At 42.3% G+C, this 21,956-nt stretch overlaps 1 long non-coding RNA gene across 1 annotated transcript in view; it reads left to right on the forward strand.

The window, feature by feature from the left end:
- Positions 1-7,592: 7,592 nt before the first annotated feature.
- Positions 7,593-21,956, forward strand: part of LOC115651875 — a 60,823-nt gene continuing 46,459 nt past the window's right edge. The window contains exons 1-3 of the long non-coding RNA XR_004000476.1: positions 7,593-9,368; positions 20,050-20,125; positions 20,921-21,105. This is a non-coding gene — a long non-coding RNA (uncharacterized LOC115651875). The remainder of the gene's footprint in view (positions 9,369-20,049; positions 20,126-20,920; positions 21,106-21,956) is intronic.

The raw sequence follows: 21,956 nt of genomic DNA on the forward strand, positions 1-21,956 counted from the left end.
CAGTACAGAAAAAGGATCATATTCTCACTAATGTAGAAACATTCACATACTTGGGCAGCACTATGAGCTGATGGTGGAACAAGCCAGGACATCCAGAACAGAATCAGTAAAGCCAGGAACACCTTCAGGAGCTCAAATAGTCTGGAAATCATCGAATTCAACACAAAAACCAAGCTTAAGATTTATCAGAGCTGCATACTTTCAACACTACTTTACAGTGAAGAATGCTAGAGAATGACAAAGTACAACATGTCCATACTGTCTGCATTCCATATAACCTGCCTCAGAAAAATCCTCCGTATCTTTTGGCCAAGAACAATCTCAAACCAGGACTTGTTCACACAGTGCAGCCAAGAAGATATGAACACCGTCATTACCAGAGGCGTTGGAGATGGATTGACCATGTGCTTCTGATGGAAACTGATTCCATCACCAGAATAGGAATATGATGGACACCTGAAGGCAAGCGAAAATGAGGCTGCCCAAAAACAACATGGCAAAGAGCTGTGGAAGCTAAGCTGAAAAACCTGGGGCACAGCTGAGGAACCATTGAAAGTCCTGCCAGAAACAGACAGGAATGGAGGAGCTTCATTGCTGCCCTAAATGCCAGCGGCATAATGGGTACTAAATAACTAACTAATCAACCCACTCCATCGAACCTATTTAAAGCCCTCCTCATTAGGTTAACCAGAGTGTATCCAAGTATGTGCTTTTCCTTCCTTGATAAGTGGACCCCATCTCTGGTTAGGAGTCCTTCTTCCCGGAACAGCATCCCATGGTTAAGAAGGCCAAAGCCCTCCTGGTGACACCATCCTCGCACCCAGGCATTCACCTCCTGAGGAACCATCACCTCCAGGATGCATCTGTTTCTGCCTGGGTTCCTACCCTGGACCAGAAGGATCAAAAAGAGCACACCTGCACCCCCAATTGACAAATGTTGTCACTGGCTGGAATACTTCCAAAATGGTACCATTGTTTTGTATGCTAAATGGTTCAATGACTAGTAGACCTTTGAGAAATGTTACATAAACAGCAATATCACAGGAGGATTTTGAGTTGGTTACTGAGCTCATTGAAATGTTAAGCATTGACAGCAGATTCTCCATTCATGAGAATGTGTAATGCACAATAATAACTTTATTTGCCTGAAGCAAATGGGTACCCTAGAAAATGCAAAGGTACTGCTAAATATATATATTACTACAACTCCCTCTGTATAGTATCTTTCATCTAAAAATCTCAAAACACATTGCAAACATGCAGAGCTCTGCGCAGATACAAATTTATATCTCTGGATATCTGCTGATATAAATAGGTGTCCACAGAGCTGCAGGGCTGTACCAGGTACCACAACGGTGAAAGGAGCAGCATGTGGGGCCGCCACTCTCCGGAGCCAGCACCCTGTGCTGGCAGCTCCTCCAGCATGGTGGTACCGCCCCCAGCTCTGCCTCTAGCCCCATCCATTGCCCTAGTGTGAACAAGGACACCCGCTGGTGAGCCTGGTGCCCGCCCCAGTGAACGGGGCTGGAGACAGGAGTGAGGCCGGTACAGCCATGCTGGAGCAGCTGCAGATGCTGCTTCTTTCACCACTGCAGTTCCCGATAGAGTCCTGCAGCTCTGCGGATACCAAATTCTATCTGTGGATATCTGCACCCATGGATATAAATTTGTATCCGCACAGGGCTCTGCAAACATGAGTAAGTAGCATTATTCCCATTTTAGAAGTAGGGAATCTGAGATGCATGATCAAAGTGACTCATCCCAGATCACACAGCTGAACTTCGAATGAGCTGTCCCTCCTTTTCACTCTTTCTTCTTAAAAAGTTATTTATTTTTTAAAAAAGAAAATGGTGCAATTGGCCTTTTGAGTGAAAAAACTAGTTTCAGGCTGAGGCAGTTCACAACAACATCAAATGATCAAAAGGGCAGGGGAATTTTTCTCTTAAAATGTTTCCATTTTTGATTCTATTTGACTAACTCATGTATTTTCTTATGAGCCATCAGATACATCTCTGGACACTAAGCCCAAGATATAGAGGGTGAGGTGACTTTGTTACTTTCTACTCTTCAGAGGCATGGACAGTATTTTGTTTAGGTCCAGGTCAAGAGAATTAACCCAAAGGTTCTTAACCTTTTTCTGGTGGAGGTGCCCCTTGTGATGGTTTGGTGGCCTTTGGCTGTGCTGTTCTACAAAACACAAGGCTGGGGCACAGTCTGAAAAGGAGAAGGGATTTCTGGGCTTGAAACAGAAACTTCTGCTCTTCCTACTTAGATTTTCTGGTGAAAAACACAAGTTGTTCCCCTGTCCTTTGCCCCACTAAGGGCTTCTATACACTACCACTTCTGTCAGTGTAACTTGTATCGCTGGGTGTGAATAAGCCACCCCCTTGAGCAATGTAAATTAGACTGACCTAAGCACCAGCTAATGTCTCTTGCAGAGGTGTTATTATGCTGACGGGAGAACTCACTCCCATCAACATAATGCTCTTCACCAGATGCGCTACAGGGGTGCAGCTGCATCAGTGCAGCTGCACCTCTGTAGCGCTTCTAGTATAGACTAGCTCTAATTTCCTGCTGTTTTTCAGCAGACATTGCCTCCAGCTGATCTTACTTCAAACAGAGCAAGGCAAAGGGTGCATGTCCTGCCCTGACTCCTTAACTATTAAAGTACAGTACTTAACTATCTGGAAAGCTTTTGTTTTCTTCTCATCCTCACAGCTGCCTGGCTGAGTGTTGTGGGTGATGCTGCACTGTGTAATGGCAGAACTATATATTTGATTGAAGGGGAGCCTTGAAATGTGCTCTCTTTGGTGCTTTACTCCTTTTGAGCCTTTCACAGAACCGAGAGGATCAATAAGCCTCACTGTTAAATGCTTTTACTTTTTATGTCTCAGTTGCTGGGCTGCCTCACCCTGCTTTTTAAACTGACTTATTTTATCCTTTTTTGGATATGACAAAATTGTGGGGTTTAATTGGACAGGGGTTGTGAGTGTTAAGCTCTTTCTTTTTCTGGTTGTCATTAATAACTTACCTTTATATTGTGCTCCAAGTGTTCTTACAAACCAGAATTAAATGGCAGCTACCGTCCTGCAGATAGTGGGAGGTTTGGGCCGAGGACTTGGGATAAGACTCTCCCCTATATGAAAAGTGTCATGAGGCATGCTGAACAGACATGAATGCTTCTGAAAGGCACGTCCCTCTCCATAATACATTGTATGGAGCTCAGTTGGCCAAATTCAGTCCCAGGGTAAGCAGGGGTAATTCTGTTGCTTTAAGTGGCATTGCACCCATTTGCACCCATGCCTGATGTGGCCCAGTGTGTCTTCTAGTCTGGGTTGAAAAAGAGTTTATTTGAATGTGGTGGGATGAAAAACAGTGATTCAAGGAATTCCAAGCCAGATGCTTAGGATACATCTTCTCCCTATGGATATGGCTGTGTGTGCATTTTACCATGGGGAGAGGTGCACTGAAATGAACTAATGAAGTCAGTAGGATGATGATTTTGCCTGATTCTTGAAAACTGATATTTAAGTATTAGCCTTGCAGGGATCCATAGAAATTATTCTGGCATTTTAGAAATCTAATCCTTTCTATAGATTTTTGAACAATTCTATTGCAGGGATAGAATTCTTGGTTCAATTGTAAAAGATGTTTCAAAAACCTATAAAACAGTCACCATTTCCTCTTTGTGCCTATTAGACTTTTCCAGGCAAATTCAAAGAAATAAATCTCCCTGCAAGCATGGCAGAAATAAAGGGAAACCTGTCCTTTGCAGTTACACACATCTGTAGTGAAAGAAATGACTTAGAGGAAAGAAAATTTGTCACTTCAGTGTGAAATCAGAATGGTGTGAAAATCAGAATGTCCTCCCACCATGGCATGTTTGTGAGGGGTGGGTGGGGAAGATGCAGAGAAGAGGTGATGGTATATAAATACCTTGTAAAGCAAATATTTGGCTGGGGGAGAGAGTCTGTCACTTCAGCCAGACTAGATGGGGAAAACCAGACAGCTCAGGGGAGGAAAGGAACTTAATGTCATTTTGGTGATGTATATAACTTGCTGAGGAATCTCAGAAGTAGTAGGTCATACATAGCTAACTAGCACAGGAAGCTCAGCTACTAAAGTAATAGATGCCCTAGAAAGACCTAAGAAAGAGAGAGTGATACAAGCTAATGAAATAAGACAATTAAAAAAAAAAGTAAAGATGTTAGTAACATCTAACAGAATCAGTGCATAAAGAGTGCTCTGAATGCAGTACATGAAATTGCAACTAACCTCCATTTACATGAACTATGACAAGTTTTACAGATAGATTTTCTCATCTATCTGTAAAATAATACAGAAGGTTCAAGAAACACACACCAATGGCTCTATGTACAGATGTTAAATATAGCATTATAAGCACAAGGCTCTCAGTGTGATGTTTTCCTTACCATCCCATATGGAACATTTTGTACTGTTTAAAATGAACAGTACTTCGCAAATGATATGACAGTAATGTGACCACCTGGAGGAAAAGAACACTTTGCCTTGTTACACTCAGAAAGAGCTTAGATCCCACAGTGATAGATGCTGTATAAAAATTTAGGACCAGATTCTGACAACCTTCACTCTCCCTGAGTAGACAACCCAATGTTACTATTTGCAAAATAAAGTGCCATTCAACGGGAATAGGGGGAATCTGTCCCTTCGAAGTCTGGGCCCAGCTATCTCAGAGCATCCTGGCAGCAGTTATGGTTGAGGAAGCAGTTTCCTTCTTAATCTCTTATTTTAGGAGTTTATAACTTTTTTAGAAAATTTGTCCTTGGGTTGAAATGTCGCCCATGTGGGGCGTGGGGATGTGAAATTCTCTTTGGCTGTTATTCTGTTATCCAAACATGATGTCTTGCCCCACTTTATGGACAGCTTCAGAACCCTTTTTTTTTTTTTTTTTTTTTTTTTTTTTGCATTTGACTAACTCCTCCCTTTTGATTTAATCTTGAAAGTTCAGAGTTGGCTTTAATGGCACTCTCCATGACAAAAAGGCTCTTTGCTAAGTCAGACGCAAACTGATTGGAGAGTAAATAACTTCCCAATGAGATGAGAGAGCACTGCATGGTATGTCATTCCCATGTGCAGCAAGGGGCAAATCCCGACCTTTCTGTGGTGCCTGCAGAGGAGCTTGCAAGGCATTTGTGTTGTGAAGGACAGAATTTCAGCAACTTATGCCAGGAGGTCTGCACCTCTTGTAGGAGTTCATTGCAACCTGTTGCCCCAGGGGAACAGGCATAGGTAAGGTTTAAGAAAATACAGAGCCAAGGGCCTCTTCTCCCTACAGGCAGGCTAGGTAGTAAGTGTTAAATATGCTGCTGAAGCTGCAATACAGAAACAAGCAATCTAGGTTGGAAAGAGATTCAAGTCTTCTCCTCTCTCTACCCCTGGACTAAAGCAGTTTACTCCAGACTTTGCACAAGATAGGTGTTTACTGAAGTAGAATACAATACAATTATGGCTATATCTTGATACCTGTATATGGCACTGTGCAGTCATTTCACACTCCCATCACACAGGAAAACAACTTTTTTCCCTTTTTTTAAAAAAAAGGTGAATAATTGCAAAGAAAATATACTTATGAGAGATTATTGTGGAGATTTTGCATGCACCAAAGTCAGCAAATTCAAATCTATGGTGCCTATACAAATCCTAGCCATGCAGCTGCATTATCATTCTGCACATATATGCTTGAGGGCTGGATTATGATTAATGTAGGGATTAGAATTTTGAGTTTCCTGACTTTGGTGCATGTAAGATTTCTATCAAAATGTTGCAGTAATGTGGCTTTTTGCATTTGAGATTAGTTTCCCTTTGACAGTTGGTGGATTTGAACTGCAATTGCAACAGCTGTCAAAATATCATAATACATGACATGCCTTGATGGGTGAACTAACATGGGTTGTCATATTTCACTGTTTTCCCACAGTACGGACACTACCTAGCATTCTGGGTTTTATGCAGGTCTCAATCTAGTGACACAGTGTGTTTTTCTTTCCTACAAGATCACAGATCCCAGTGTCCCTCCATTATGGCTTCCACTGATTTAATGCTCCATTCTTCTCTGTGTAGTGCTCAGATACAGTGGTGATGAATGTAGTACATAAATGCCTTTGTAGATATGTCTGCATTTATGTCCTGACCCATACTTCCAACACTCCCTGAGTTCCACATGTGGAAAAATTGCAAGATCAAGTCCTAAATCTGTGTAGAACACTAATGCAGTGGCAGAAGACTGGAGTAATAAAATAGCTGATGTTATGATGATGGTCATGTCTTGTGATTCTGAGGGAAAGAAGAAGAAACTTTGTTATATTGGTTCTGTACAAACCTATGCCTTTGTTTGATTAAAAATCAAGCGCAAAGGCATCCTACCTCACTCACTAATTTCTTCTCCTTTGGCTCACAGAAACTCCAGATTCGATGTCATCCCCCTTCCATGTGGACCATAAAGAATTCAGATAAACTAGATCAGCATCTATTCATTCTTTATAATTAATTGCTCCTGGATTGCAAAAGAATGAGATTTTTATTTTGAGATGACTGCCTCTCCAGGAGAAAAAGTTAGTGACAAAATTTTAATGGTGAAAATGTTACAGTTTCAGATGCAGCTTGATTTTCTCACTTTTCCCCATTACATTTCTCTTTTGGTCAGTCCAACCACCAACCTCAGATTAAAGAAGACACAAATTCGAAATAAATCATGAGGCAGTGGACTGAAAATGCAACAATGGCCCTGGATCCAGCGCAAATATGTGAAGTATGGTTTGAAAGTTTGGATTTGATTTCAGCTAAGTGCCTGGATGAAAAATAAAGTCCCAGTGGATAGCAACCATAAATATCTTAAATCAGCATAATTGCTATGTTGACAATACACTCTGCAGAAAGTTCCTGAGGCTGGCCCTGATCCCACAAGGTTGTGAAATTTGTCCAGTGCAGAAGGTGCTTAGAAACACCACCCAGTCTTCTTAACAGGCACCTAGGGAAAAAAACACATTTGGCAATTTGTTGTCAATATTTGCATAACTCCTGATGCCACTAAAACTGCATGTGTTGGCTTTAAACTAACAAAAACAGAACATCAGCCAAGCTGGAGAGCTGGATATGTTTCCATGCGCAATTAGGTTTATTTGTTTAGGTCTCATTTTATTTGCTTTCAGATGACTCAGATAGGAGTATTGCAATCCTTTCAGAGTGAAGTAGTGTTCTGTGTATTTTGGGTATCACGTTAGCCAAATGTGGAAAGCATTGGCTGCTCAATAGTATTTTCCTATCAAGGGGTTTGTCAAACTTTTAAGAGGAACTAAAGGAATGTCCTTTCCAAGCCAGACTGTTTTTCTAAGCAGCCTTTCTCCACATAATTGTAAAAGAGCACAGGAATTTAAAAACACTGCATTGTGCAATGGCTAAAAATTGTTTTAATTAATTGCTTTACCATTTTCTTGCATTCTTGAATTCTCACCGGTATTATCCATAATGTGCTGCCGTGAGCCCTCTGTAGCCTGTTCCAATAAGAGTGTACAGTAGATATACTATAATGTGAAAAGTTTAGAATCTCCCATACCAGCAAACCAGCTCTGGTTTGCTAAAAACAATTTCCTGCATAGACACAGGGATATTTACATTTTGGCAAGTTCCCAAGCTTTCTACTAAGAGTTAGTCACAAAAGACAGATGGCTTCCAAATGGACATGCTCACACACTGTTTGTGTTCAGTTAAATCTCTAATGTTTCAGTCATCCCCATGTGAATCTTCTCAAGAAATACATACATAAATAAACACAGGTTTTCTCTTTTAAAACCACCAAAAGGATTAGGAGACAAAGATTTGTTACCATTTTTTAGGCACATGCATGGGCACATGCACACACTCATGTTTCCTTTTGGTAATTCTGCTTCTGTAAATGCCTCCCTGGGTGATACTTCAGAACACTTGGACAACCCCAACAAATCCACATCATTCTAAAAAGAATTATGAAATGTAACGATTAATGTATTTAAAGGAGTTCCTGTCCTCACCAAAAGTATACATCTGATTCATGGCTTTCTTGATTACACTTCCCACTTGCCCTCAGAAAAGAAATATAATAGCATAAGCTAATAGATGATCCACTTAAAAGTGTGATTTGATCAGGCTGAGCTATATTTTAGTTCAGTCTTCAATCTCAAGCCTGAAATTAGGAATATTTTTCACATCAGGAGTAAGAGGAATGCATGAAGTGCCTCAGTGGAACAGAGCCATAGCCTAGCACCCTGCCTCTGATGGTGGCTAGTGCCCAGTGCTTCCAAGAAATGTGTAGTCCTCATGTGACGCACAGTGAGTTGAAACAACTTATCTTGAGGGGGGTGGGGGGAAAACTTATGGCCTGAAGCTTGAAACACAACAAAACATAGAGAAAAGTAAAACAATAAAAAGATTTGTTCTGAGGTTCTAAGTCTCCTAGAAAATGTGCTCCATCCCCTCAGCACCTAGAGTTAATGAGTAGGAGTAGGTGAAACACAGCATAATGCCATTTTAATTTAATGCAGTATCACTTTACAATACATTCAGGCCATTTCACTCTCTGCACCCACAATACCCACAGTAACCTTCAAATCACTGTCTGGAGCAAAGGCAGCATGTCTCTCTCTCGCTCTCCCCGTGACTAGTATGTACACACACCTCTGTATTATCTAGCTCACTGTGGATCTGATTCAAAGCTCAGTGAAGTCTATAAGAAGGCTTCTACTGACTTCAATGGTTGTTGGATCAGGCCCAGTTCTTTTTGAGAATGTTTTCCCCAGTATAACAGATCTACTTCATATTTGATTAAACAAATTGTGTTTGAAGATATAGCTGAGTAAACAGGAAATCAGATATATTCAAACACTGACAGGATTCACATAGAAACATTCCAGTAACATAGGAAAGAATATCAAAGCAGTAATATTACCTTGTAACTCCCATTCTGGATAAGATGTTCCGTCACGCTCAGCTACTTTCCTAGCATGTCAGAGCCACTTCAATATTGTATAAAATTTGCCATGTATGAAGAATGTGGGAGTATAATGGATTATTTTATGTATTATTGTTATTATGTATTATTTTATATTTTCTGAATATTTCTTTACTATCATGCTATCTGCTATGTGGATGCAAAGAGTTAATGATATGCTTACCAGGTGACTTTGGCAAAGGAAAGGAGGAAACTGGAACAAATAACTTGGAAACTGTTAAAAGATATCAACCTTGAAGCTGAGGGAGAGAGATAAGATCTTGAGCAAAGCAGGTTGGACTCCATTCTTAGATGCTGGGAAAACTTGGGCCTACCAAAATCTTAAGGAAAATGCTAACTGTAGGTAAGATACGTATGTTTTTCCTTTTGTTGTTTTAATAATTTTATTGCTGTTATGTTTCTATAGATAAATAATTGTTTTGAAGAGGCTATTCTGTGCTTTTTTTACGCTAATAGCAGTCTCCTAAAGGGAAGCGTACCAGACGATAAACTTCAGCTGGAACTGCTAAGAAAACGTGGTTGTTGAACAGGGATGTGGTAACTGGGAGACCCAGTCTGAAAGTAGGATGAATTGTGGGATATCACTCTGAGAGAAATACAGGGGCTAGATGTGTCACTTGAAAGGAGTGCCAAGAGAGGAACTGAGTGAGGGCTCAAAAGTACAGTTTACCCTGAACTCTTCAAGACCACACATTGCTCAGCTCAGTTCCCTAAAATAGATTCTAGCCTCTCCTTCCTAATATGATCTTCAGGTATTACAACTGAAAGATCATTTTCTTATTATTTGTAATCATGTTACATATCATCTCATCAACAACATTGACTGGCTTTGATCATTGATTTGGTTCCCTTTCTACAATGCCTTTATTCGCACAGAGCCGCAGATCATCATATGATTTTCAAACAGGGCCTTTCTAGGAATGAATTATAGCCTTATTGTGACGGAGTGTCTACCCTACATAGGTTTTGAAAGGTTAAGGTAAGCCTATGATGCCAATTTCCAGTTTCCAGTAATGCACAGCTGATCCCTCTGCTTGGAACACAAGGGGAAAAGCCCTTTGCCTATTATGCTAAGGTACGACAGAAAATGGGGGAAGTTTGTTTTTCCTCACCTCTTTAACTCACATTTAATTTTACAAGCTAGTTGATTCCTGCAGTTTCCTCTCAAACCTGCCATACACTCTTTCCCCTTTCTCCTTCTCTGAATTTCTCCTGCTGGACTCGTTCTCCTAACTTCGCAGTTTAAGAAGTTGAATAGGAAGGGGGTTAATGACTCCCAGTTCAGTTTCTTAAACTGCAAAGATTAGTAGGATTGTAAATTGGGGGTTGGGAAGTAGCAGTCCTATGCCCTTAGGGCAGGCAGGCAGGCATATCAACAGCATCATATCTGTTGGCTGCCTTCAAATCTTTATTTTATCTCGGGGGGGGGGGAGGGGGGAAGCTAAAGGCCTCTTCTCCTTCTATCCCACTCCACCCGAAGAGCTGAGCCTCATGTCTCCAGCTAAAGTCCATTAGAACTGCCAGTGCTCAGCATCTCTTATAGGCCGACCCTAAGTAACTTGCATTACCACTTGTGATTTAGGTATTAACTGTTGTGAAGGGGTAAGAGATCCTAGAGCTCTGTGTAGCTTATTCATTAGACAAGAAGTGTGGAAAATGGTGGTTAGGCCACAAACCATTCCTGAACAGGCAGCAACTTGGAGGTGTTCAAGTCAGATAGGTGCTGGTTTTTCCCTCATTCTCGTGGCTAATAATATCCAGTTACGCAGTGCCTTCCATCCAAAATGAAGTTGTGAATGGGGAGATATCAATAATGAGTGGGGCTGTTTCTAGTGGGGTTTCCCAGGGATCAGTTCTTGGAACCAATGCTATTTACACTTCTTCTCAATGATGTAAATGTTAAGATGAAATCTTTGCTCATAAAGTTTCTAGATGATGCCAAGATTGTTTGTGTAGTAAAAATGAGGAGACCAGGTTACTGTTAGTGATCTGGATCACTTGGTTAGATGGTCACAATTCAACAAAATGCATTTTAATACATCCAAATGGAGGATATTATGTTTGTGAATTAAAAATGTAGGCCATGGCTTTGTTGGAAAGCAGTGACGTGGGCGTCACTGTAGATAATTTCCTCAACATGGGCTGTCAGTGCAATGCTGTGTCAAAAATGGCTAATGTGACTCCTGGATGTATAGAAAGGGAATATCCAGTAAGAAGTAGTTACCTCTTTACATAGTATTGGTAAGAGCAGTTCTAGAATATTCATGTCCAGTTCTGATATCCACACTTCAAGAAGGATGTGGAAATAGTGGAGATAGTTCAAAGAGAGGGCTACAGAAATGATCCAAGGACTGGAAAGCAGGTCTTATGATACAAAGGTTAAGGAGCTCTGCTTATCCAACTTACCAAAGAGAAGGTTGAGATGACCTGTTTGCTGTGTATGTGTATTTACACATGGAAAAATATGCCTGATAGTGGAGTTCAGGGCAGGGGGACTCTTCAATCTTCCTGACAAAAGGATAACGAGATTCAATGGCAGGCAATTGAAGTCAGATAAATTCATCCTTGAAATAATATGTAACTTCCTCTCTGTGACGGTTACTAAACATTGGAACAGGGACGTGATGGACTCTCAATCACTTGCAGGTTTTTAAAGTGAGATTAGAGATCATTCTAAAAGATATGCTTCTGGGAGAAATTCTACAGCTTCTGTATGTGGCGGTCAAGCTGCATGGTTACCATAGTTCCTTCTGGCCTTGGAATCTATGAATCCCCTGTTCATTTGCTTCCTTCATGGGGAGTACAGGAAGCTCTACATTGCTCTACACTCCTTCAACATGCTCATAACATTTGCAGCTCTGCATTAAGGCCATAACTATAATCAAATCTCATGCCTCAGGACTTCAGCCAGTCACCTGTAGGGCTCAGAAAGGATAGTTGTCCCCACCCTGATGCACAATTGGCCAGAAGTATTCAGTTTTTTATTGTCCTCTGAAAAGCTTTCAGGTGGTACAGAAAATCCTTAGATGCTTGGTGTGTCTTGGTGTATGAGATCAGTGTCAGTCTGATTGCCAGATTTGAGATCTGGTCTCTGTTTGCCAGAAGCTGGGAATAGGCAACAGGGGATGAATCACTTGATGAATACCTGTTGTGTTCATTCCCTCTGAGGCACTTGGCATTGGCCTCTGTTGGAAGACAGGATATTGGGCTAGATGGACCATTGGTTTGACCCAGTATGGCCATTCTTATCTGAGGTTGAGAGAGAATTTTCCCTTACATCAGATTGGCAAGGACATCAGGGGTTTCCTCTTCCTCAACAGTATGGGGGTTGGATCACCTGCTACGATCATCTGGGCATCTCTCAGCTACTCGGTTCCCTGCCTTGATTGCAGTGCTGTTGGGTGTTAATGGTACTCAATTTCTCCTGTTCTCTGCCTGTGGCACACAACAGTTTAGTCTCCTGCAGATTGAAATACTTTAGTCTAACTGAAGTAATTGGGCTCAATATGGAGGTAGCTAGGTGAAGTGTAATGGCCTATGATATATGGGAGGTCAGACTAGATGATCTAATGATCTCTTCTGCCTTAAACTCCATGAAATCTAAGGAATAAGCCAGTTTAAAAATAAACAATAGTATGATTAATTTACATTATCTTCCAAGTAAAGAGGTGGGTGCATGTGTTTGTCATATTGAAATGACGTTACTTTGGGAAGGGAAGAACGTTTTTGGACTGTATGATGATTAATTCCTGATTACCCTGAGGAATCATGACCTTGATTTACCAAAACAAAAAGCACAGCTTGTGACAGTCTCACCATTTAACATTTCTTTGAAGCTCATCGCACTATTACAGTATTTCCATCTGTATTTTGGCAAATGCCAAGCCACCACTCCTCCCCAGGGTTGAATTTGTCATGATTGCAGGGTGGTCAGGAAACTTGGGTCTCTCAAAATAGATTGTTTACTTTTTGGGAGAGAAATAAGTGGATGTAGGCATGGGATTAATAAATTATCTTAGGTAGAGTTCCTGCAGTAATAACTCTGAACAGACATGGATACTAAATAAATAGCAAACATTGCATGGCATAGGCCCACAGCAAGGGCTTCTCAGGAACAACTTTCTCTATGTCCCAGCCAGCAAAGAGCCTCTCTGCTGTTTCTACTTCAGCTGTTTTAAATACAGATATCTGTTGTGTTAACTGGAAACACCTGTGCTGAAACTACTCATGCCAATAAAGTTATTGAAATTGAAGGCAATGGATTGATAAAAGAAAGGAGGGATAATATCAGCAAATGGTGGGGGGAAGAGAGATAGAGGAAGGAAAATGAGAAAATTAAAAAAGAAAACAAAGCAAATGTGAGAAGAAGAGAGAAACCAACCACAGGAAACCTGAGGATGGGGCTGTGGTGGAAGAACTGAGGTAAAGGGGGTAGAAGTGATTGGGATATGAGAGGAAAAACAGAGAATTCACTAATCAATAGATAATTCAACATCCTATAGCAAGCTAGTCAACTTTCCTCAAGCACACCATGAAGGAGCTTGTGCCCCATTCAAAATATACTCTTCTTGGTTCCAAAGTGCCATTCTCATAAGGTAAGCTCTCTCATTGCTCATGGATGTCAGCATCTCTCACTCATATGTCAGTGTCTAAGCTCTTTCAAGTAGTATGAGTAGCAAACTTAAGTCCCCTGCTTAAGGGACCTGAAATACAGTAGGCAGAGCAGGTTTTGGAAAAAAATCCAGAAAAAACTTCAAAATTTTGATGTTTCTGCTGAAGGGTTTGAAATGGAACATTTTTGATTTAAAAATAAAGGATTTTCTCCATTTTTCCTTTTGCCACTGAGTTTAATAAAATGAATAATGCCCAGGGTTTCTCCCCAGTACACACATACATTTTCCTTCCCCCCTCCCCAGCTTTTCAAAACTATACATTATGCAAAGTTTCATTTTCCCTTTTGTCATTCTGTCACTGTTCAAAACTTCATGTAGTTTTGAAAAGTTGTAGTTGAAAAATGGATTAAAAAGAAAAGCAGGGTAAAACACCTTCTGTTACATTCAGTGACAAAGAAAAAAGGGGCAAGGAGAAACAATCAAAACAAAATGCAAAATTCAACTTGAAATGAATTTTTCATTTAAAAAATTCTCATAAAAAAGTAATTGAAAATTATTTCCCCCTCCAAAACAAGCTCTTTTTGAAAATCATTTTTGGGTCTCAAAAGTGCTTAAGATGCTACCACAGGCTCTGCTCAAACTTGTCAGAGGTCAGCTCATTTCTCTCCAAGATACCCAAGGGTGTTTGAACAATTTGTATAGTAGGGATGCTGAGAGCCATTGACCCAAACAATAAACCCTGTATATGATGGAAAACACTTCAAGCCAGAGAGTGTGGCAACAACCGCAGCAACCCTCGATCCAGCACCTGTGAAGGTACCCAACAGAAATGATCTCCAATGTAACTTTCCTCATCCAGTTCCAGTAATTTTTGAATAAAAGCCATTTTATTGGCATAATACAAAGAAAAGCATGAAATAAAAAATGTTCAAGACTATATTACTGAGCAGGTGACTATGCAAGTGTCTCTAAGAGAAAGTTTAGTCACAGGATGTTATTGAATAGGTTACATAATAGCAAGCCCTTCTGGTATCTCCCGTTTCGTTGCTCCAAAAGTTTGTGAGTTTCTCAGCCTGTTAGCCTACAAGCACACCTCTAAGTAGTTTTCACAGCATCTCCCATGTCTTTAGGAAGAAGTGCATCATTCCTAGAGCGGCATATCACTGTTTATAGGAAGCACGGCTTTTTCTTCCCCCAAAGTCCACTTGCTCATAAAAAATAAAAGAAACAGATTATACATTATGGCTTTGTCTACAGTAGACAATTGAACCAATGATAATTGAATGGATGGACCATATTAATAAAAGGACCAGTGGTGTAGTGTGTCCATAACAGTAATCTTTTTTCAGATGTTTTGCACAATGTTCCTACTTAGATTACTACATTACTGTATCTTCTATTGTTGTTTGCTGGTTTGTTGTAGCCATTTTGGTCCCAGGATATTAGAAAGACAAGGTGGGTAAGGTAATATCTTTGATTGGATCAATTTCTGTTGGTGAGAGACACAAGCTTTTGAGTTTACTCAGAACTCTGCATCAGGTCACTGCAGACTTAAAGAAGAACTCTGTAAACTCAAAAGCATGTCTGTCTCACAAACAGAAGTTGATCCAATCAAAGATACTGCCTCTCTATATTACTGTAGTCATATTGCCCCTGAGAACTTGTTCCTAAGTTCCCAGAACAGCTTCTTCAAGGAGCAATTTGTGGTGAACTTTGGGGGACTCAGGGAACTGTTGTGTGAAAAGTTCAAAGTCCCATAACTCTCTAGGAAACTCCCATAATTCCTTGGGGGAATTCTTACAAAGTCCATGTGCTGGTGCTATTTCCTAAGTAGGATGACCAGATGTTCTGATTTTATAGGGACAGTTCTGATTTTTGGGTCATTTTCTTATATAGGCTCCTATTGCCCCCCGCCCCATCCCAGTTTTTCACACTTGCTGTCTGGTCATCCTATTCCTAAGTCTCCTCACTATAATGGAGGCCAGGAGGAGTGCTTAGCTCCTGCTTGGCAAGAGAGGTTTCTGTTGAAGCTTTTGCAAACTACCTGTAAGGTAGTGGAGGGTGCTTCTTCAATACCTGTGGAGAGCAACTTCTGAGACCGGTAACTGATTGAGTTCTTCCTTTGACAGTCATGCTTATACCCACATCCAGAGTACATGGCTCCATATGGTGTGTTGAAGAGAAAATTCACCAGATGATGCACTACTTTGGGGGTCTGGCCCATGAATGCAAACAAATAGGACTGAATTGGTTTTGAGACTTAATACAAGCAACTAGACTGCAGGGCTTCAGAATGAGGAAGAATGCTTTTGTGTACATCTGTGGTGAATTAGTCCTGATAGTGCCATGTCAGAGAATCACGATGAGTGATGATCACTGCTCCCCAGGGAAAAGAGAGTGGTAATGTTTCTTGCACCTTCTTCTGAAGTATCTGGTGCTGGCCACTGCTGGAGAGAGTATACTGCTCTAGACGAACCTTGGCTCTGATCTGGTATGACAATTCCTGTGTTAAACAAAATCACATTTGCTAGAAACTTTAACCAAGCTAACATGTATGTAAGCAGAGTCAGGATGAGCTCTACCCTGACATCTGGTGGTGAATTATGGGGAGTGTGGAAAGAATTTCAGGGAGTGTGGAAAGGAATTTCAGGTATTTGTATTGGCACACCCACCTCATCTAGCATAGCCCACGGCAGCCTGGGATGGTTATTTTGACAGCTCTGGGATCCCCAATTTCTTTGTTATTGGGGCAGGAAGAATAAAGTGTTGTCACCCTGATTATGTGAATGAGGAACTATGAGACTGCTTTATGACAGAAATGACTCAACCTCAGATAAGTAGTACTTGCTAGTCAAGGGACATGGGTTCCAAAACCCAGTGAATTGAGAGAGGTTTGGGACTGGTGTGTGTACCTGATGGTAGGGGTCCCTTTTGAGGGCCTGGAACACCAATTGCACATCCTCCTCTCTCCACTGTTAAAGAGTAGAGCTAATTTTGGTTCCATTAAATTTGGTTCCATTTAAAGGCTGCTGAGCTGAATTCATGTTGGGCCAATGGTGCATCAGCACTGGGGCTCCCCTACTACAAGCTGAAATCACTGAGTGCTGCGTTAACTAGTGGAGGAGCCTGAAGACTTATTGCTAAGCAACTGGCAGAGTGGAGCAGTTTGCGGCATGTTGGAGCAGCCCATGGAACAGTGAGCAGAGAGGAGCGGTTTGTGGGGATGGCTGGAGTGGCTCGCAGGCTGGCTGGAGGAGCATCACAACTGGTGTAGTGGAGCTGGTCGGGGCAAAGGCTGCAGCAGAACTCCATGAAGAGGCGGAGCAGTTGGCCTTGGCCCACGTAAGGTGCCCCTTACCATTCTGTGTGGGCCCTACCACCCTGTGTGGCCCCCCACCCATTTCCACCCAGGCTGAGGGGGGTAAAACTCTGCAGACAAACTTTTGAAGTCTGGGGTGGCACTGACCAGAGACTTTTGGGTTGTTGGACTTTTGGGTGATTGGACTTAAGACCCTAAGGGGGAAAGGACACTGCCAAAAGTACTTGGAGGTGGGTTTTTTGCTTATGGTTTGTGTTATAATCCTGTTTGTGGTGTTTCTCTAATGTGATGCCGCATTTTTTCCCTCCTTTATTAAAAGGATTTTGTTACACTCAGACTCTGTGCTTGCGAGAGGGAAAGTATTGCCTCCTAGAGGCGCTGGAGGGGGGGTGGTATGTAAGTGTCCCAGGTCACTGGGTGGGGGCTCGAGCCGGTTATGCATTGTGTTATTGAAACAGAACCCCTGGATACTGAACCTGGCCCTTGTTGCTGCCAACTCAGAGGGGCAGAAGGGTTACTTGTATACTACAGAACTCTATTGTTGAAATTATTTATCTCAGTCTGTTTTGCATTTTTGGTGTGTTATAATAAACTAGATTAAGCCTTCATTGTAGAGCAACTAGAGACTGAAGTGAGGAGGGTCGGGGACAACAGATGTGATTGCACAGAAATAGGTTAGAAGTTTAATCAAACCAGAGGGAAAATGGGAATCTTTGTCTCAAGGGGTCATTGCAAAGGAGGAAAGGGATAGCTCGGTATATGTTTCTTAAGAATGATTCCCAAACACAGCACACACATTAATTTGAAGTGTGTCTTTTCTGCAGTGGAGAATTTCCAAAAGACACAGAAAACATTAATCTGAAACAAAAAAATTAGGCCGAAAGCCCCAAGCCAACTTGAAATAGTACTGTTTAATTTGGAGGATTATTCCTCTGAGTCAGGAAGAGGGAGGGGCATGGAACACCACTTGGAAAGATTCTCTTCTCTTCCCCCCCACCCCCACGCAATTGCAGGTTAGTGCTTAATTCCACAGATAGCTAATGGAGAACAGCATACATGGTGCTTCATGTATTGACTGAGCAAGGAAAGCATCTCTTCATACCCTTGATGGAGCTTGTTAAAAGATGTTTTCCAAAAACAACAACCCCAAAACCCATAAACCAGTAGGAGCAGGAAGAGGATGAAGCATGGTGCAGTTTCCATGGTGATGAGCATGGTGCAAAATCATGGGGCCATTTTCACTGATACCTCACTGCCCCCTCCCCAGCTATTGTATATTGCCAGAGTGGCACAAGGCAGCTAGCACATTCCAGTGAATCTGGCCCTTACATACACAGCATTCCTGCCCTCTTTTCATAATGAAAACCAGGGTGATATGTATTATCCAAAGTGGCTCAGGTATTGCTCAAAGCAAGGACGACTTACATATGGTAGAATCACGAACAAATTTTTTATAAAATAATCCTATGATTTCTCCTTTTGCTGCCTAACCCTTTTCTGTTGTTGTTCATTCTTCTTCTAACTTCTACCTTCTGCTTTTCTCTCTCCTACAATTCCATCACGCCAGGGTGTTTTGAACATCAGGAGTTTGCCTTCATGGAGAAGTTGGGTCATCATTTCCATGGAATGACGTTATTATAAATGGAGCTACTGTCCCCACTGTTATTCTAGGGGACCCCACATACCCTCTCCTGCTATGGTTTATGAAACTGTATGGTGATTTCAGAGGACCAGGCAAAAGAAGTTCAACTACACACGCTGTAAAATGTACATTTAGCCGATTGAAATCCTGTTAGTGTATAGATGCCAATGTCATTAATGCAGTCCACATTATTATGGCTTCCTGTGCTTCGAACCATGTCTGCGAGGAGGAGGAAACCTTAGCAGACACAGGACACTGCTGCATATCTGAACCAGTACACACAGCCAGACAGTGCACCTGTCATGAGTGGTGTTGACTCCAGATGCGCTATAGAAATCAGGGATGCTTTACATGTCCATATATTGGGTTTGCATTGTCCCATGCATGAGAGGGAATGAAATGTTATTTGAGGTTGCTCTCTGTGGGAGCGTGTGCCAGCTTTGAGAAGATTTTTGTAAATACATAGGTACTGTGTATCATGAATTCTGTAAATACTTTTGTGTTACACATTTTATCCATACTGGCAATGTACTGCCATTCACAGTTTATGGATTACTGTGATGACTATTTAGAAAGTTTTATTATGAAAGTTTGACATTGGGCATGTGATGATTTTCATTAAAGTTTGTGCCACTTTTACCATTCCATATAATACAACTTGTTGTTGTAGCCTTGGGTGTAAATTGAATATGTTATTTTACATGCATACCTAATGATCAGAAATGCAGACCAGCTGCCTTCATTTTGTGCACAGCAATAACCATACTATGTGCTTAAAAAATTGTCAAGGGTCCATGTTGTCTTTGGTCTTTTTGCCACATTTGGCATATGCAGGCCATGCCTGGACAGGTGTAGATAAATACACAGGGTACATTTGTCCATTCCATGTGCTAGTGTTTGCCTGTGATGTGGTCTAGTCACCCCAGGATGGCTGCTCTCAGGGTTCCATAATGATGAGTGGGGTTGGGAACAGGAGCCCAAGGTTGCACTGGAGCCTGTAGTCTAGTAGCTATCAGGTGAAGTAATCGCTCAAACAGCTCCTTCTACTACGTTCTGTCTTCCTCCCTCTACTTGTGACCATACTGAGCATGCTCCATGAATCCATCCAACAATCTCTCCTCATGCTGTGCAGCTTCTGTGTTCCTTTCTGCTCTCCAAGCATCCTTATAATTTTGGTACTACCTTTGGGCCTTCTGGATCTGCTAATTAGTTTTATGTAGCAAGTCTCCAATCAGCTCATTTTTCCAATTAGCATATTTTTCTTCCCACCTGCGCTACAGTAAGGTAGTCTGCTCCTCCAGGTTCCTGGTGCAATGTATTTGCCCTATGGGAGTAGAAGGTTCTTGAAAGAAGAGACAGAACATCGTCTGAGCATGATAAATACATTTCACAGTTTATGAAAGGGGTTACTTTAATTCAAGGTCCAAAGATGATACTTTTTTATTAACAGGCTGTATTCTCATCACACAAAAGACACTCGCCACTTCAGATGTCTTTTTGAGCAGGACTGAAAAGCAGACATCATGGTAAGCTACACATACAAAATTCTATTCAAATTATTTCTATATACCCTTTTTTGTTCTTTAGGGGGGAGGACTGATGAGTGGTGTAGTTACAAGTTACGGTTGGCCAATCCTGTTTAGGCAGGGCAAGCTCTGGAGAATGTTGATATCCTGGAGGCCCCATATTGAAAGTGTGAACTTCTGTTCTAGGCCAACAGAGGAAAACTATCTGTGTATGATAAAAAGCTATTTTGGCATATGGTGATCAAATAGCACATTGAGGAAAGGAAACGTGAGTTACAGAAGTGGCCCTACTAAGTATGCCCTGCCTTGTAACCTAACAGAACATCTGGAGTTCATTCTCCATTAGACGTTCATTTTCATCACCTGCCAGCAATGGGTGAAAAATTGTGGTAAAATCAACAAGATGCTGAATTAGTATGGATTACAGTCTCTTTGCAAGCACCCTACGTCCGCGCAAACACTCACTCACTGCCTTCCATCGGGATGCCTAACACAGACAGGCTGACACCCTCCATTGCAGTGTGGACTCTTACATTAAAGCCAACAATGTACCAAATATACATTCCAGTTTTGTTTCGACTCTTAACAGCCAGAGTTTTGGGGACTCCGTTCACAGGCAGTCCAAAACAATATGTGCATGGCTGATTTAGAAGGTGTGTTGTATTATATGGCGAGGAGGAAGGGGCAAAGACGTGAGGCTATGAATTGTGGAGCACCAACCCATACATATACCAACATCATGTAACTATTAAAATTTTTATAGTTGCTTGTTTACCCTTTTCCCTCTCTTTCCAGTTTCTATTTTGAATCTCATGTGGTATAAGGGAGAAAGAGTGGGTGGTAGGAGAATGCCATGGGTCCTGCCCTGGACGGAAGTGCACAGAAATCCTGGGCTGAATTAACAAACTAACATGCCCATAAGCCAGAAATACCTCCTATCTGTATATCAACAAGAAACATGGTGGAAGAACCAGAGCTTGGTAAGTTTCTATCATTGTACTACTTGTACAAGTAAGTTTCAGGGCTGTTCCCACCACAGGGGTGGGCAAACTTTTTGGCCTAAGGGCCACATTGGGGTTGCAAAGCGCTATGGAGGGCCGGGTAGGGAAGGCTGTGCCTCCTCAAACAGCCTGACCCCCACCCCTATCCGCCACCTTCCACTTCCTGCCCCCAACTCATCCACCCCCCCGCTACTTGTCCCCTGACCACCTCCTCCCAAGAACCCCCCCACCTCTAACCACCCACCCAGCCAGGACCCCACCCCCATCCAACCCTCCCCCACACTCCCTGTCCCCTGACTGCCCCAAGCCCTATCCACACCCCCACCCCCTGACAGGCCCCCTGGGACTCCCACATCTATGCAAACCCTCCCGTCCCCTGACTGCACCCCATCCAGAACCTCAACCCCATCCAACTGCTCCCTATCCCCTAACTGCCCCCTGAAACCCCACCCCCTATCCAACTGCTCCCTGTCCCCTGATTGCCCCACAGGACCCCCTGCTCCTTATCCAATCCCCCTGCTCCCCACTCCCTTACCATGCCACTCAGAGTGGCAGGATTGGCTTATTGGAAAGCCTCAGAGGTGGGTGGGCGCAAGCTGTGCAGCCCAGCAGGAGCGATGGGCCAGAGCGCTCCCGTGCAGCGGCATGGCTGCAGGGGAGGGGCTGGGGGCTGGCTAGCCTCCCCAGCTGGGAGCTCAGGGGCCAGGCAGGACGGTCCCGTGGGCCGGATGTGGCCCATGGGCTGTAGTTTGCCCACCTCTGTCCTAGCAGGTCAGGCTCTTGTACCAGACACAGGCTGGCTACTGAGATTCCTTGTGAGAGAGGGATAT

Source organism: Gopherus evgoodei, chromosome 5 (assembly GCF_007399415.2).
Source record: "Gopherus evgoodei ecotype Sinaloan lineage chromosome 5, rGopEvg1_v1.p, whole genome shotgun sequence".
Classification (NCBI taxonomy): Eukaryota; Metazoa; Chordata; order Testudines; family Testudinidae; genus Gopherus; species Gopherus evgoodei.